We start from the raw sequence: 15,983 nt of genomic DNA on the forward strand, positions 1-15,983 counted from the left end.
CTGGTTGTCACAGATTGAACCAGCAGTTTTCAAAGTTAATGATTCATAAAGGAATAAAGGTAACCTAATTACAGCAATACCAGGACAGAACCCAGTTACTGCACTCAAATTCTGAGCTCCAAATTTCAGACTGGGAGAATTGTGCATACTTCTGTGGGACTTTATTCATGCAAAAGGGTGAGTTAGGGAGCAGACTTATGAATGCCTAGAAAGGAGGATAGATCTGCTGTAGTTATCATAGTAATTATACTATGAAATCTATGATTATACTATGTTGACTGGTATTCTCCAAAATTTATGTTCCCCCAGAACCTCATCATGTGACCTTACTTGGAAATAAGGTCTTTGCAAATGTAATTAGTTGCAATGAAGTCAGGCTAGACTAGAGTGGGCTCATCCAATGACTGGTGCCCTTATAAGAAAGCCAAGTGAATACACAGACATATATACAAAATGCAGTGGGAAGATAGACTTGTCAAGACAGAGGCAGAAGTTAGAGTGATGCAGTTACAAGCCAAGGAGATTCAAGGGCTTCCAGCACCACCAGAAAGAAGCAAAGCATGTGTGGCACAATGCAGCAATGCCAACATTTGAACAACAATTGCTGGTAATTTCTTACAAGGAATTCATTCACAGTTGGACATAATATGGCCAAATAGTGTCACAAAAGGATCTGGCATCACAGAATGGCTATAGTCACAGGTAACATTTAACAATGAAATACAGGAAGTCAATTTTTTTTTTAAGGTGGCACTTAATATAGGAATTGTTCCTACCAAAAATTAGGAAAGTCTACAAAATCTTTATGCAGGAGACACTTCCACAAGAAAACCCTCTAGACAGTTGTAGCAGGCCACTGGGGTTATAGAATTTGTACAGTTGTTATGTGACAACTAACTGGGGTAATCACAGCTAGAGCTCTAGAACACAGCTGAGAGATACACTCTCAATAACAATCTCAAGCACCTGAACCAGAGTGAGATGCCTTCATGGTTAGCACATCAACCTTTGCAGAAGGATGTGACCAGCCCACTGTGAACTGACCTAGATCCATGTGGGATGTAGAAGAAAATTCAGGAGAGGCTCAGTCCTGAAGGATTAGGACTGAGGATATAGTAAGCCATCATGGAACCCTACGACTCTGCTTTGGTTACATTTGCATCTAGTTACTGCACATGCATACCTGTCTCAAGCTCATCGTTGGTAACCTATCCAGGGTTCCTTTTGCACTGTGGGTTTGGTTCTTCTCAACTCAGTATCTCTTGACTTTATGAGGTCCTCAGAAAAGAAACATTTTTGATGCAGTGAAATAAAAACATCTGGTCCACAATCCAGATGAAAACCACAGTCAAGAAATGTAAAACTCAAGTACACAGGCCTTTTATAGAAGAACGCAGCCTAAATGAGACCTTTTGCTGAGTCTGGGAGCAGGAATATGATTCTCTTGAAAAGAGAATGGATCCATCATCCATTAGGGAAATCTATAAATCTACAACTGATTTGTAGTCCCCCTTTCCCTTGTTTGATCACACAGAAAAATGTATTTCAATATTTATAAGGATTTACATCCTCCCAACTCAAAAAGAGTTATGCATAACCCACTCCAGATGAACACTTACCAGGCCACTGAAGAGGGTACTGTGGATTTTCTGAGATATTTGACAGTAATCATTAGCTTCAACCCCTTTCTGGGTCATCACTGTCCATAGTGTTCAGAATGAGTATCTAAAGACTGCCTCAGCTCTCTTCTGGGACCAATGGAAAGCAAAGGATCAATCTATAAAGAGCTTTGAATGCACAAAGCAGGGGGGTTTTGAAATACATTTTGGTTGTTCTATGACTAAGGCCAGAGGCACCAGGCCTCCATAGTAACTGGGTAGTAACCAGGTCCTACACCTTTCAATGTCTTGGATCTCAGACGTGTTATGAGGGCACTGGTTACTACCAGATATAGGGGTGACTTTTATACAATTGGGCTCTTTGGTTAGCATTTATTTGCCAGTCTCAGTCCTCAGGCTCCTAATTATTACTATAACCAGCACATACAGTTTTCCCAACCCCCTCCACCCCCCACCATAAACACACACTGTGTTCAGAAATGCCTGGAATCATTTGTTGGCCCCTTGTTCCTCTCATTGATCATATATCCACTTATGTCCCACATTTCAGGAATTAGAGTGGCTTAACCAAGATCTTTGATTTTTGACACACAGCTGATGGGAGAAGGCTCTGCCTCCACATCCCACTTGCCCAAAGTTTTGACAACCCCAAAGGGATACCCAAACTTGTAGAAAGAGGTAGAGCCAAGAGACTTTGTCCTGAGTGGACCTCAGTAGGAAGGGGGAAGATCTAATTTAGCAGCCAATGTGATAAAAGCTAGAGTCAGAGGCTTAATGGATAGCTCCAGGTAGAAGAGGACTAAGGATCCTAGCCACACAGGAAAGTCCGAGACACTAGAAAGCCAGCAACCTCCTAAGAACACATGAACTTGGTGCTCCCTACCTCTCACCTTCCAACAAGTGGGTGGCATGTCAGCAGGGCATAAACACAAGATTTGCTCTGCACCCCTCATCAAGGACATACCTGAGAGCTGTGCCCTGCCATAGAGACACTGCCTAGGGACACCCCCTGATGCCTAGAAGGATTTTGTCAACCAAGAATGAGAAGGAGAGAGCTATGGAGAGACTACTAGACTAGGATCCAGGAAACAAATCACCTAGTTAATCACTCTGGTACAGTGCCTTAATTTTCTTATATATAAAACAGAAGCAACACTTGTCCAGATAGGACTGTGAGATGGAAGAACTCAGCCCTGGGGTTTGATAGCCTTGCTATTGCAAGTTAGCTCTGCTATTTCCTAGCTGAGTATCTTGGACATTTAATTCTGAGTTGTAGTTTCCTCATCTGTGAAAATGAGGGTCATGACTGAATACAATGAATCACATGTATGAAGTCTCTGGCTTAGAGAAGTTTTAGAGACATCACAGGAAAAACCTTAAGGTGACTTTCTCAGAGTATGAACCATAAACTGCCACACTGGTGTTTCAGAGGCTACTTCAAGATGGCAAACTTTCAAGAATAGGACTTTTTTCCTTCCCATGATCCTTTCAAAATAACAGATTTTTTAAAAATCATAAAATAAATAATTGTTGTTGTTCAGTTGCTCAGCCGTGTCCGATCCTTTGCGACCCCATGAACTGCAGCACACCAGGCTTTCCTGTACTTCACCATCTCCCAGAGCTTGCTCAAACTCATGTCCATTGAGTTGATGATGCCATCCAACCATCTCAACCTCTGTGGCTATAAATAGTAAAATAAATAACAGTGAAGAGAATAAAAGGGATGTTGTCTTTGAAAAAGAAATTTTAACAGATTTTAGGAAAACAAAACTACGGCAAATGTCAATACACTAACAGGTAGACCCAAGTGGAGGTGTCCACAGCCCAAAATACACAGGATGGGTGATGATGGAGGAAGGCATACATCTTCCAGGCAGGACCCTGGGCTTAACTCACCCACTCCCCAGAAAGCAAGTTTTCCGTCTAAAGAAATTTAATTGCTTTATTTGGGGAAGAACACGACAGGTGACAAATGTGTTGACACCCCAGAGTCAGGCCTTCTTGTTTAGGGTTACACTGGAAGGAAGCTTGTTTGCATGACCTGCTTCCATACATAGAAACTGATAGCACTCCTGTTCCACATTTTAAAAAATGAGTTTACAGTTCAACACGGACAAACATTTGAGGGGAAAAAAAGATAGACAAATACCTCATAAAGCATCATTTCTATTTGTGTATGCTCAGTCACTTTAGTAGTGTCCAACTCTTTGTGACCCTATGGACTGTAGCCTACCAGGCTCCTCTGTCTATGGGATTCTCCAGGAAAGAACACTAGAGTGGATTGCCATTTCCTCCTCCAGGAGATTTTCCCTGCCCAGGGATCAGAGTCAAGTCTCTTAGGTCTCCTGCATTGGCAAGCGGGATCTTTACTACTAGCACCACCTGGGAAGCCCCCATTCCTATTTATTCATCTTCAAATATTATCAGACAACTATTGATGAACAGATATTTGAGAAAAAAAATTAAAAATACACCATAAGAGACAAAGAGAATTCAAACAGCCAGAGACTTGAAAACACTTTATATACATAAGGTGAAATCATAAAACCAGGATTTTTTTTTTAATTAAAATAAGAGAATAGTAAATATTCTTGGGAAATTAAATTGTCAAAAAAAATTTTTTAATTAATAGAAACACTGGAAGATATAATTGAGAAAACTTCCTATAACAGTGAACAAAACAACAAAAGAAGGATAATAAAAGATTGAAAAAGAGGAATGAAGCATAAATTCAGGAGGTATAATAGCCAATTAAGAAAAGTTACAAAAGGGTAAGGGGAAAATTAGGGAAGGAAGGTTATGAAAGAAACAATAAAGAAAATTCCAATGACTGAAGAGAAACACAAATATTAATCAGAATTAATTAAAAGAATGAAAACCTTGATGTATCATGCTGAAATATAATATCACCCAAGATAACATTCTTGAGATTGTAGGGTCAAGGAACTGTAAACAGGTAATTCTAAGGGGATTTGAATCAAAATGGATCAGACTACTTATCAGCGACCAAGGACACTAGACCAAATCAAGGCTTCAAAATATGAAGGTAAAAACTTTGGACCTGGAGTTCTATATCTAGATTCAGTTCAGTTCAGTCATTCAATTTTATCCAACTCTGCAACCCCATGGACTGCAGCAACCAGGCTTCCCTGTCTATCACCAACTCCCGGAGCTTGCTGACGCATGTCCTCGAGTCAGCGATGCCATCCAACCATCTCGTCCTCTGTCGTCCCTTTCTCCTGCCTTTAATCTTTCCCAGCATCAGGGTCTTTTCCAATGAGCCAGTTCTTCGCATCAGGTGGCCAAAGGATTGGAGTTTCAGCTTCAGCATCAGTGCTTCCAGTGAATATTCAGGACTGATTTCCTTTAGGATTGACTGGTTGGATCTCCTTGCAGTCCCATTTGATGAGGATATCAAAGTTCAAATAATGAACATCTGTCATTTTACATATTTAGCCCTGGAATCTGAATTATCAATTCCTAAAGTGCTCTAATCATTTTGGACTAAAGACAAGTACCTGATTAGTGGTCCAGATTCCTGCCACACTTTGTCCTTGTGATTATACCAAGTGAGTGGCTCCTGGCTTAGATCACTAACACTTGTATTCTATGGAGAACCAGACTCTGAGGGAAAAAAATAACTAATATTCTGAGTACAAGGTACTTTTCTTGTCTTATAGAGTTTGGGATTATACACTTATCATGAAGCCTCAAAAACAGGTTTACAGTCTTTACAAAGGGCGAAACAGATTTTCCTTTCCTTTCTTTTAGAGAGCTGAGGGTTGGGTAGTTGCATTGTCAGCCACTCTTGACTGCCTATAATGAAACTACCTCAGACCTTGAGGAGCTTTCTGTGGAGGCAATCAGGAAGGTGAAATTTGGGAGATGTGTCCAGCTCTTCAGCAGAGGTGCTATTGTGCCCACCCTGGGGAAGGCTTGAGAAACTTTGGGAAGAGTGACTGACGCCCAGGAACTTCAACAGTAGGATTGGGCAGGAGGCAGGAGTCCTGGCCAGCTCCCCCGCCACACACATAGTGCACCTCTGCCTGCCATCCATACCATATGCCACCCTCTGAGCACATCACAGGCTGAAGGAGCCAAGCTTCAGCCACGCTTAACCTTCACCTGCCAGCACCATACTATGCATGAAAAATATCAAAGTGAATCATGAATGATTCTTGCATTTAAAGAGCTCACAGAGAAATGGGGACATGCGGCACATAAGGGTCATCGAAGCTCCCTGAGAGGCGCAACTTGCAGTACAAGTGAGAATTGGCTAGACAAAATCTGGAAAAGAGACTTCCAGACAAAGAGAAGATGCTGACTGAGTCTCAGCTATTAAAATCCCCAAATTCCAAAGGCATGAGCACTGTAGTCTGAATAGCTAGTTTCCATACCATCACTGGCTTCCCTGATAGTTCAGTTTATAAAGAATCCACCTGGAATGCAGGAGACCCCAGTTCAATTCCTGGGTTGGGAAGATCTGCTGGAGATGGGATAGGCTACCCACTCCAGTGTTCTTGGGCTTCCCTGGTGGCTCAGCTGGTAAAGAATCTGCCTGCAATGTTGGGAGACCTGGGTTCGATCCCATATCTTCTGAGGGCACCAAGGACCTACACTGGAAGGCTCCCCCTGACTGCAATGGGAAGGACAAATTGGGAGAGGGGAGCCTGGGTGACAGTGAAGGTCAGGGGCTATCACAGAAGTCTACTATTACTGGAATCTGAGAGTATGCCAATTTACTGTAAAGTTTGAAAACTATTAAGATACAGAGATTGATGAAAGAGAATGAGGAAAAGAAATCAAGCATGACTACTGGATCCTGGCTCAGGTGATTGAAGGGTCAGGGTGGCATGCACCAGGGCATGAGGAGGAAGACCTGGAAGGCACTACTTAAGGAAGGGCACAGGAAGCAGAACCTGGAGAAAACAGCTGAAGAGTGAGCAAGAGAGGATGAAGGAAAACAAGCCAAAAACCCAAGGAAAGGTGAAGGGTGAAGGATCTAGGTTAGACACCAAGAATTTACTTCCAACTGAGTCCTGAGTACTTGAACCCAAGCTTGGATGTCTAAAACATAGAGCTTTTCCTTGCAATTCAAAAAGTCCTTCCTTTCAGTCCTATTTTTTCCAAGTTCTTCATGTTCCAAGATTTCACATTTTACTACCCCACTCATTTAGTACGTTTAATTAATTTCTCAATATTTTTGTGTATGCGTTACTGCTTTCTGCACACATAGACATACTAGGATGAAGGAGGAGGTTCTGCTGATTGGTATTTGTAATGTGCTGAGACTGATGAATGAACTCATTCACACACCGTCACCATCACCAATACTAATAACAACCTCTGTTACTAAGTGAGAGTCTCACCTCCTGTTTATTGAGCATCTATTATGGATGAGGTCTTCAATTATGAATTTTATAAACATGGCCAATAAACAGAGTAGAAATAACATTTCTCTTTTATAGAGGGAACAAGTAAGACTTCGAGAAGTTAAGTGAGTGGCTGAAGATCACAGAGTAAATAATAAAAAGTAGTGGGACATATGCGTACTATCCACCAAGGGTAGAACCCTTTAAAAATGTTTGTGTGCCTAAATGACTGACTTCCTTGATTTCCTTGTTATGATTTGTGAGGAGAGGAGGAGTTTGGGAGGGGGGAAGGAGCAGAGCAAAGGAAACAGAATTACGTGGAATCGGGTCAGGGAATTGCTGTTCCTGAGCCCAGGATTGTAAATTGCTGGCTATGTGTTCAAACACTCCATCCTGCACAATCTCTTTCAGAAACTAATAAGTACATGAATGTTTTTCATTTGCCATAGAAATTTATCCAAATAAACAGAACACCCTGATGCAAAAATTCCTGGCCAGCTTTGAAGAGCAGAACTTACAAATCATTTATTTGTTCATTTAATATTTGTTCAAATATTTACCAAGCACCTACTGGATGCCAAGCATTGGGCTGGTTACTAGGGATTCAATGGCAGACATATCCACCACGCCAGCATGGGAGAAAGAACAGAGAATGCCCTGCTTGAATTGTCTTTGTGGAGGGGACTTAAAGGATGAGAGTGGTTGAGGAGAGGTGGAGGGCTTTGTGGGCAGGGGGGGACGCTTGAGCCAAGGACTGTTGCTCTAAAGCTGTTTTCACCGCTCCTCCCTACCTCCATGTCACGTGGGCAGGCTTACATGGCCTGACCTCTCTGGCTGTATCACAGGGCCTTCCTGTGGGATTCTTCTGCACCTTACGCCAATCTGTAGGAGCACCTATAAACAGACAGTAGGTATGAGCAGAGCTCTCTGGTCTGCCAGAAGCAAGGATTATTTCGGCTTTCTGTCCCTGGTACAGCACAGAGCAGGTCTTCAGTAGACACAGTGGGATATTCACAGCATACCGAGCAGGTTTTTAATACACATCAGGACCCTTTGGGTAGTCCTGGGCCACACTGCCCATTTAGCCACGTTATAGTTCCTTTCTGAGCAAGCAGTTTGGAGATAATACAAAGGTTGGAGGCCCAGGCTCTGCCAGAATAACTTCAGCACACCACTTAAGTTTGTTTTCCTCCTTCATCAAAAGACACGTCAAGTGAGACCATGGTGGACTTGGGATGCGATAGAACTTACCAAAGCCCATGAGTAGGTTTGTTTGTGCTACAGAAAGTCCAAGGTCAACCTTACACCCCATACTCAAGATGGAGCAGAGAGAGATTATCCAGAAAGGAGGTAACATCACATTTGGTCTTTCCTTTATTTCCTTCTGACCTACAATTCTGTGACAAAGTGTTGCTCTTGTCTGTGAGTCACCTGAAGCTTACTTTTTCGACAAGAACAGAGTTCAAGCGCCTGGCATAGAACACAACGGTAGCTAAAAGAATACTGTTTATGGAGAACTGTAATTTTTGAACAGGTAAAAGTGTCACATGGCTCAAAGATGAAAGTAATAGAAAAAATGGACATTGAGAACCTTGACCTCACCAGGCTGATATCGTCCATGTTTGATAACATGCTCTCTGCCCCCATGAGTCACCAGTTTCTTACCTGCCCTTCCAGTGATTCTTTATGCGAATGCAAGCATATGCGGAATTTTGTTAACTGCATCTTCAGTATCTGTGGAGACAATCATATGATTTTTTCTTCTTAGATCTATTTTGATGAACTATCTTTGCATTCTTAGAATAAGCTGCACTTGGTTATGGAGTATTATTCTTTTAGTATGTTATTGCATTCTGATTGCTAATATTTTATCTAGGATTTATGCATCAATACTCATATGTGAGATTCATTTATCATTTCATTTCTGTATAGCATTTGTATTCAATTTATCTTTTCCAGGTGAAAATTATTTGAAACTTGTCCTTTTTTGTATATGCCTGTGCCTGCACACTGAGTCAAATCCAAATCTTTGCAACCCCAGGGATGGTAGCCCACCCACCAGGCTCCTCTGTCCATGGAATTCTCCAGGCAAGAATACTGGAGCAGGTGCCATTTCCTTCTCCAGGTTATCTTCCTGATCCAGTAATTGAAACTTCATCGCTTGTGTTTCCTGCATTGGCAGGCAGGTTCTTTACCAATTGAGCCACTGGCGAAGCCCCTTTATTGTATATGCTCTGGAACAATCTGGGCTTCCCAGGTGGAGCTAGTGGTCAAGAAGCTGTCTGCAGTGCAGGAGACTTATTAAGAGATTTGAGTTCAATCCTGGGTTGGGAAGATTCTTTGGAGGAGGGCATGGCAACCCACTCCACTGTTCTTGCCTGGATAATCCCATGGACAGAGGAGCCTGGCAGGCTACAGTCCATAGGGTTGCACAGAGTCGGACATGACTGAAGTGACTTAGCATACATGCATACACTGGACCAATTTAAATAGTGTTGGAATCATCCAACCTTTAAAGTTTTGGTTAAATTTGCCCATAAAATTTCTAGCCCTACTAGTACTTAAATTTTTGAATTTTATAATTTTCTCTAATTTTTTTCTATGAAAATTGGTCTATTTAGAACTGGTTTGAGTAAATTATATCCTTCTAGAAAAATCCATTTCTTTCAGATTTTCAAGTTTAGATAAAGTTGTGTAAAAAACTTTTTAAATTTTCCTTCCTTTCTTCATTATTTTCTTCTTGTCATGTATTATATTTTGCATCTGTTCACTCTTCCTTGATTTATGAGAAGATTTTTTGTTTCATTGCAATAATTCAGGTATTCACTTATTTACATTGTCTACCCAACCCTGTTATCTAACTCATTCAGTTCAATTCAGTTCAGTTGCTCAGTTGTGTCCAATTCTTTGTGACCCCATGAATTGTAGCATGCCAGGCCTCCCTGTCCATCACCAACTCCCGGAGTTCACTCAAACTCACGTCCATCGAGTCGGTGATGCCATCCAGCCATCTCATTCTCTGTCGTCCCCTTCTCCTTCTGCCCCCAATCCCTCCCAGCATCAGGGTCTTTTCCAATGACTCAACTCTTCAGATGAGTTGGCCAAAGTATTGGAGTTTCAGCCTCAGCATCAGTCCTTCCAATGAACACCCAGGATTAGTCTCCTTTAGGATGGACTGGTTGGATCTCCTTGCAGTCTAAGGGACTCTCAAGAATCTTCTCCAACACCACAGTTCAAAAGCATCAATTCTTCAGCGCTCAGCTTTCTTCACAGTCCAACTCTCACATCCATACACGACTACTGGAAAAACCATAACCTTGACTAGACGGACCTTTGTTGTCAAAGTAATGTCTCTGCTTTTGTATATGTTATCTAGGTTGGTCATAATTTCCTTCCAAGGAGTAAGCGTCTTTTAATTTCATGGCTGCAATCACCATCTGCAGCAATTTTGGAGCCCAAAAACATAAAGTCTGATACTGTTTCCACTGTTTCCCCATCTATTTCCCATGAAGTGATGGGACCAGATGCCATGATCTTAGTTTTCTGAATGTTGAGATTTAAGCCAACTTTTTCCATTCTCCTTTTTCACTTTCATCAAGAGGCTCTTTAGTTCCTCTTCATTTTCTGCCATAAGGGTGGTGTCATCTGCATATCTGAGGTTATTGATATTTCTCCCAGCAATCTTGATTCCAGCTTGTGCTTCTTCCAGTCCAGCGTTTATAAGTTAAATAAACAGGGTGACAATATACAGCCTTGGCATACTCCTTTCCCTATTTGGAAACAATCTATTGTTCCATGTCCAGTTCTAACTGTTGCTTCCTGACCTGCATATAGGTTTCTCAAGAGGCAGGTCAGGTGGCCTGGTATTCCCATCTCTTTCAGAATTTTCCAGTTTATTGTGATCCACAAAGTCAAAGGCTTTTCCAAAGTCAATAAAGCAGAAATAGATGTTTTTCTGGAACTCTCTTGCTTTTTCGATCATCTAGCAGATGTTGGCAATTTGATCTCTGGTTCCTCTGCCTTTTCTAAAACCAGCTTGAACATCCAGAAGTTCATGGTTCATGTATTATTATTATCAGCACCTAAAGTCCCTCCAAGTCATGAAGGGCCCTTGTCCTACCCACTGTAGAAATATAGAAGGGTAACTGGATTTTCCAATTGGTTCAGTAAACAAAGTCTGTTCTGGGGACTCCCTAGTGGTCCAGTCAGTTCAGTCACTCAGTTGTGTCCAACTTTTTGCAACCCCATGAACTGCAGCACTCCAGGCCTCCCTGTCCATCAGCAACTCCCAGAGTTTACCCAAACTCATGTCCATTGAGCCCGTGATGCATCCAACCATCTCATCCTGTCGTCCCCTTCTCCTCCCGCCCTCAATCTTTCCCAGCATCAGGGTCTTTTCAACCCTAGTGGTCCAGCAGTTATGAATTCACTTGTCAATGCAGGGGACATTTGTTAGATCCCCAGTCTGGGAAGATTCCACATCCCAAGGAACAGCTGAGCTCATGTATCACAACTACTGAAGCCTGCACACTCTAGGGCCCACGTGCCCCAACCACTGAGCCCATGAGCCTAGAGCCTGTGCTCCACCATAAGAGAAGCCACTGCAATGAGGAGCCTGCACACCACAATAAAGAGTAGCCACTGCTTGCTGCAACTAGAGAAAGACTGCCTATGGCAATGAAGACCTAGTGCAGCCAAAAATAATTTAAATAAATAAATACATTTTTAAAAAAGAGACCTATGTTTTTGGCTCTGAATGAAGCTTTTCACATCTACCTTTTTGATTATGTGGCTTCGCTCACTCGCTCGCTAAGTCTCTTCAGTCGTGTCCGACTCTGTGCAACCCCATAGACGGCAGCCTACGAGGCTCCGCCGTCCCTGGGATTCTCCAGGCAGGAACACTGGAGTGGATTGCCATTTCCTTCTCCAATGCATGAAAGTGAAAAGGGAAAGTGAAGTCGCTCAGTCATGTCCGATTCTTCGAGACCCCATGGACTGTAGCCCACCAGGCTCCTCCGTCCATGGGATTTTCCAGGCAAGAGCACTGGAGTGGGGTGCCATCGCCTTCTCCAATTATGTGGCTTAGGTCCTTTGTATTCGTATTCACTTTTGGTCCAATAGATCTGAGAGGATGTCTTACTATTTCCTGAGACATGAAATGGCTGAGAAGAAGCCAGTTCCTGGGGGTGGGGTGGGGAGCACAGGCTCAGGCAGGGACAGGGGAGTGGGCTGTGAAGAAATCATGGCTTTGTTGGAGACATCTGTCAGATCATCTCCAACCAATACACTCTTGCTGTAAAGAAAAGGGCTGATCTAAATTGATCAAGGTCTCTATTGTTTAATTTCTATTAGTATTCTTGAAAGGAGAAAGAATCAACCTCTCATTTAATCAGGTAATTTTATATGGGTTTCTTTTTTTCATATGTTGATTTTGCTTACCAAACCAAGTCAAAAAATCTGGTTCTCCTTCTATATTTCCATGGTGCTCAAGACAAGGCCTTTTTGTGACTTGCTGAGCACTCACTAATGGCCAAACTCTCTTCAAGGTACTTTGTATGTCTTAGGTCACTTAATCCTTGTATGAACTCATAATATTTTCATTTTGCAAATTAAAAACAAGATGAGTGGAGGTAAAATAACTTGTTCGAGTTCAAACTGCTAGTGAGTGGCGGAGCCAGGACCCCAACCTTAGCTACTATGCTCTGGGGTCCCTTTTAGAGACCAGCTCTTTCAGAGAGTTAATTTTACAGGTGAAGTAATAGACCTAACGTTGTTGCATCAGCTAGCGAGCTCCCAACAGACTTAAACTAGACCTCTAACATTTGGACCTTCATCCAGAACTTTCTCACTATAACAGCACTCTATGGATAGAAGCAGTGTTTTGTAATAGAAAAGAAAGTGAAAGTCGCTCGGTTGTGTCCAACTCTTTGCGACCCCATGGACTGTAGTCCATGAACTTCTCCAGGCCAGAATACTGAAATGGGTAGCCTTTTCCAACATCACCATATAAACTCCCTCCAAGTCACAAAAAGGCCTTGTCTTGAGCACCATGGAAATATAGGAGAACCAGATTTTTTGACTTGGTAATTTGCTGGATGATATGGGCTAATCATTTTTAGCAACTGCTGCCTACCTCACCTCACATGTCTATAGGGTAACACCATAGTAGATGGAAAGATGTTTTAACTTATGGGCTACCTAAATACCTTCTGGTTCCTGAACAAACAGTTCAGCTATGGAATAAAATCACTTTTAATATGATTGTGTGTATATGTTAGTCACTCAGTCATGTCTGACTCTTTGCGACCCTGTTGACTAAAGCCTGCCAGTCTCTTCTGTCCATGGGATTCTCCAGGTAAGAATACTGGAGTGGGTTGCCATCCCCTTCTCTAGGACCTCTCCAAGAGACCCATCCCAGCTACCATCCTAACCCAGGGATTGAACCCAGGTCTTCTGTATTGCAGGCAGATTCTTTACCATCTGAGCCATCAGGGAAGCCCTTTAATACGATCAGGATATACAAAACTACAAAAAGTAATAATTCTTTAAGAGAGAAATTCTTCTAGGTACCAATGTACTTTCACTAGGCGTCTCCTCTACTCTTCGGTTCCCACATATATGACTTCATTCTTTGTTCATGGATTGTGGGTGTCAGGCTTAAAAACAGGCACTTTCTCAAGACAAGTAGGAACTTAAGATAGCGAAATGGGAAAGAATACCAATCAATTCTCAGGGGAGAGCATGATCATTAAAAACAGCACATAAAGGGGTGAGTCTTGTATTTCTTGTAACCAAGTCCAGCCCTGAGAGCCTTTCTCTATTGCCAAAAATGATCTAACATCTCCCAACATAGCTTGGCTTCAGATGGTAAACTTTTTTCTCCATTCCATACTTATTCCAAAAATTATGAAAAGAGAAAGGAGTTTATGACATTTGGAAGAAACTGATCTGCTATAGCAATTTTACTAAGAAAGAACACAATGGTTTTGGCAAAATAAGAGAATTTCATTCTGAAATTGTAACAACGTCATCTCCTACTGGAATTATTTGGCTTACCAAAAATCAAAGTTGTTAAGCTGGCGAGGGCAGGGCCATAAGGCAAATGACTAGAGGTGATACTCTGTACAACTCTACACACAGAGGCTTTCAGAAGCTCATGTTAGGGAACCTGCTACTGTGGCTGGAGCTGGTGGTGTTCCAGTTGGATTCATTCACAATAAAGCAGCACGATAGGATCAACTACAAACCCTGGAAAACTGTCCTCTCACTGTACAGAATCTTTATGAAGAATGAGAACAGAAAACTAAGGACTTTCTCAAATCACAGCATCATGAAAAGATTTGTTCAAAGCTGGTCCCACAAACTATTTCTTCTGGGTTTCGCAGCAGAAACTGAACAGAACATGTTTCCATCATCTTAAAGAGCAAACTGGCTTCACAAGCCTTCTAACCTAGCATTTGAGTGTGTTCAGTCACTCAGTTGTGTCCGACTCTTTGCTACCCTGTGGACTGTAGCCTGCCAGGCTCCTCTGTCCATGGGATTTTCCAGGCAAGAATAGTGAGTTGCCATTTCCTGAAGTGAGAGCAGCTGGGATGGGTCTCTTAGAGAGGTTCTAGACTCTCCTTTCCCAATTTTCCTACTTTCCATTTCAAACAAGAGACTGAACTGATTTAATTGTGGGATAGCTCAGATTTGAGGGAATTGCTTCAATGATGTCTCTAGCTTCACTGACCTAAACACTTTTATTTGCAAAAGATCTTATTTAAAAGAAAGTACCGCCAGCTAGTGCTTAACCACATAGATTATCAGGAGCCTCTTCCATGACACTGAGTGAGATAGCTGAGCTGGGAACTTTCACATGTGGTTAAAATTTAAGTCATTAATGAAAAGGTATCTGGCAAAAGTGGGAAAAGAGTTGAAAAAAGGTGAGTTTTTCATGAAACTGAATGTAGGTATTTTCAGAGAACCAGATAACCCTCAGGAACAGATCTTATGGCCGTTTCCAATATCATTTAGTTCAAGCCACTCATAATTGCTCAAATAATCTTTGGATGATCTGTTTGGTGGGCAGGCTTCTCTTCCCATTGAGGGACACACGTTATCTGAAGGGCATGTATAACTTACATGTAATCCAGGATATTAATCAGTATGGAGAGGGAAATGGCAACCCACTCCACTATTCTTGCCTGAAAAATCCTGCGGACAGAAGAGTTCAGAGGATTACAGTCCATGGGGTAACTGAGAGTCAGACATGACTGAATGACTGAGCACATTAATCAGTAGAGGGAACACCAGCACATTATTTTAGTCATGGTTGGTCAGTTACAAAGAAGAGAAAACTAATCAATTTAAATCCTTTTTTAAGGAGTTTATTGGAAGAAGAGTACAGGTTTCATGGGAAGTAGAAAGACATGAGATGGTTTTCTTTTTTTTTCTTTATCACCTACTGTTTCTCTCTTCAATTAGCAACTTTATCTTGCTTTTGCAACTTCCAGTTCATAACGACTTTTGGGCTCTGATGGCACTTGTCTATTCAGTTATCCTTATTTTTGTAATCATATTGAAACAGGTTGGGACAGGATCCTTTGCCACATTCATGCAATGCTTGCACCTGTCTCCTCAAGCCCCCACCAAAAAAAGCTGTAAGGGACTAAAAGTAACAGTGTGCACGCATGCACAGTTGGGGCAAATTCTGGACAACAAGATACAAAAAGATCAAAAACGTCCAATTGCCACCTCTGTAGAGCTGGGAACAAAAAACTGAGGTCAGGAGTAAAAGCAGGGTAATGGGCATGCCCCTTGCATACAACACCACCAAAGGGATGGGCAGACGGTAAGCCACCCCTCCTGCCTGAACTCTGGCCATACCTCTACCCTCACCCCATATAAGGAACCAACTCACACCCCTCCCCCAACCCACTTAAGCAGCAAGCAAGGGAAGCTATTACTTGTTCTCACTCTCCACTGCTGCAGCAGAGGCCCCAATAAAGAC

The sequence above is a fragment of the Bos mutus genome, chromosome 2, assembly GCF_027580195.1.
Source record: "Bos mutus isolate GX-2022 chromosome 2, NWIPB_WYAK_1.1, whole genome shotgun sequence".
Classification (NCBI taxonomy): Eukaryota; Metazoa; Chordata; class Mammalia; order Artiodactyla; family Bovidae; genus Bos; species Bos mutus.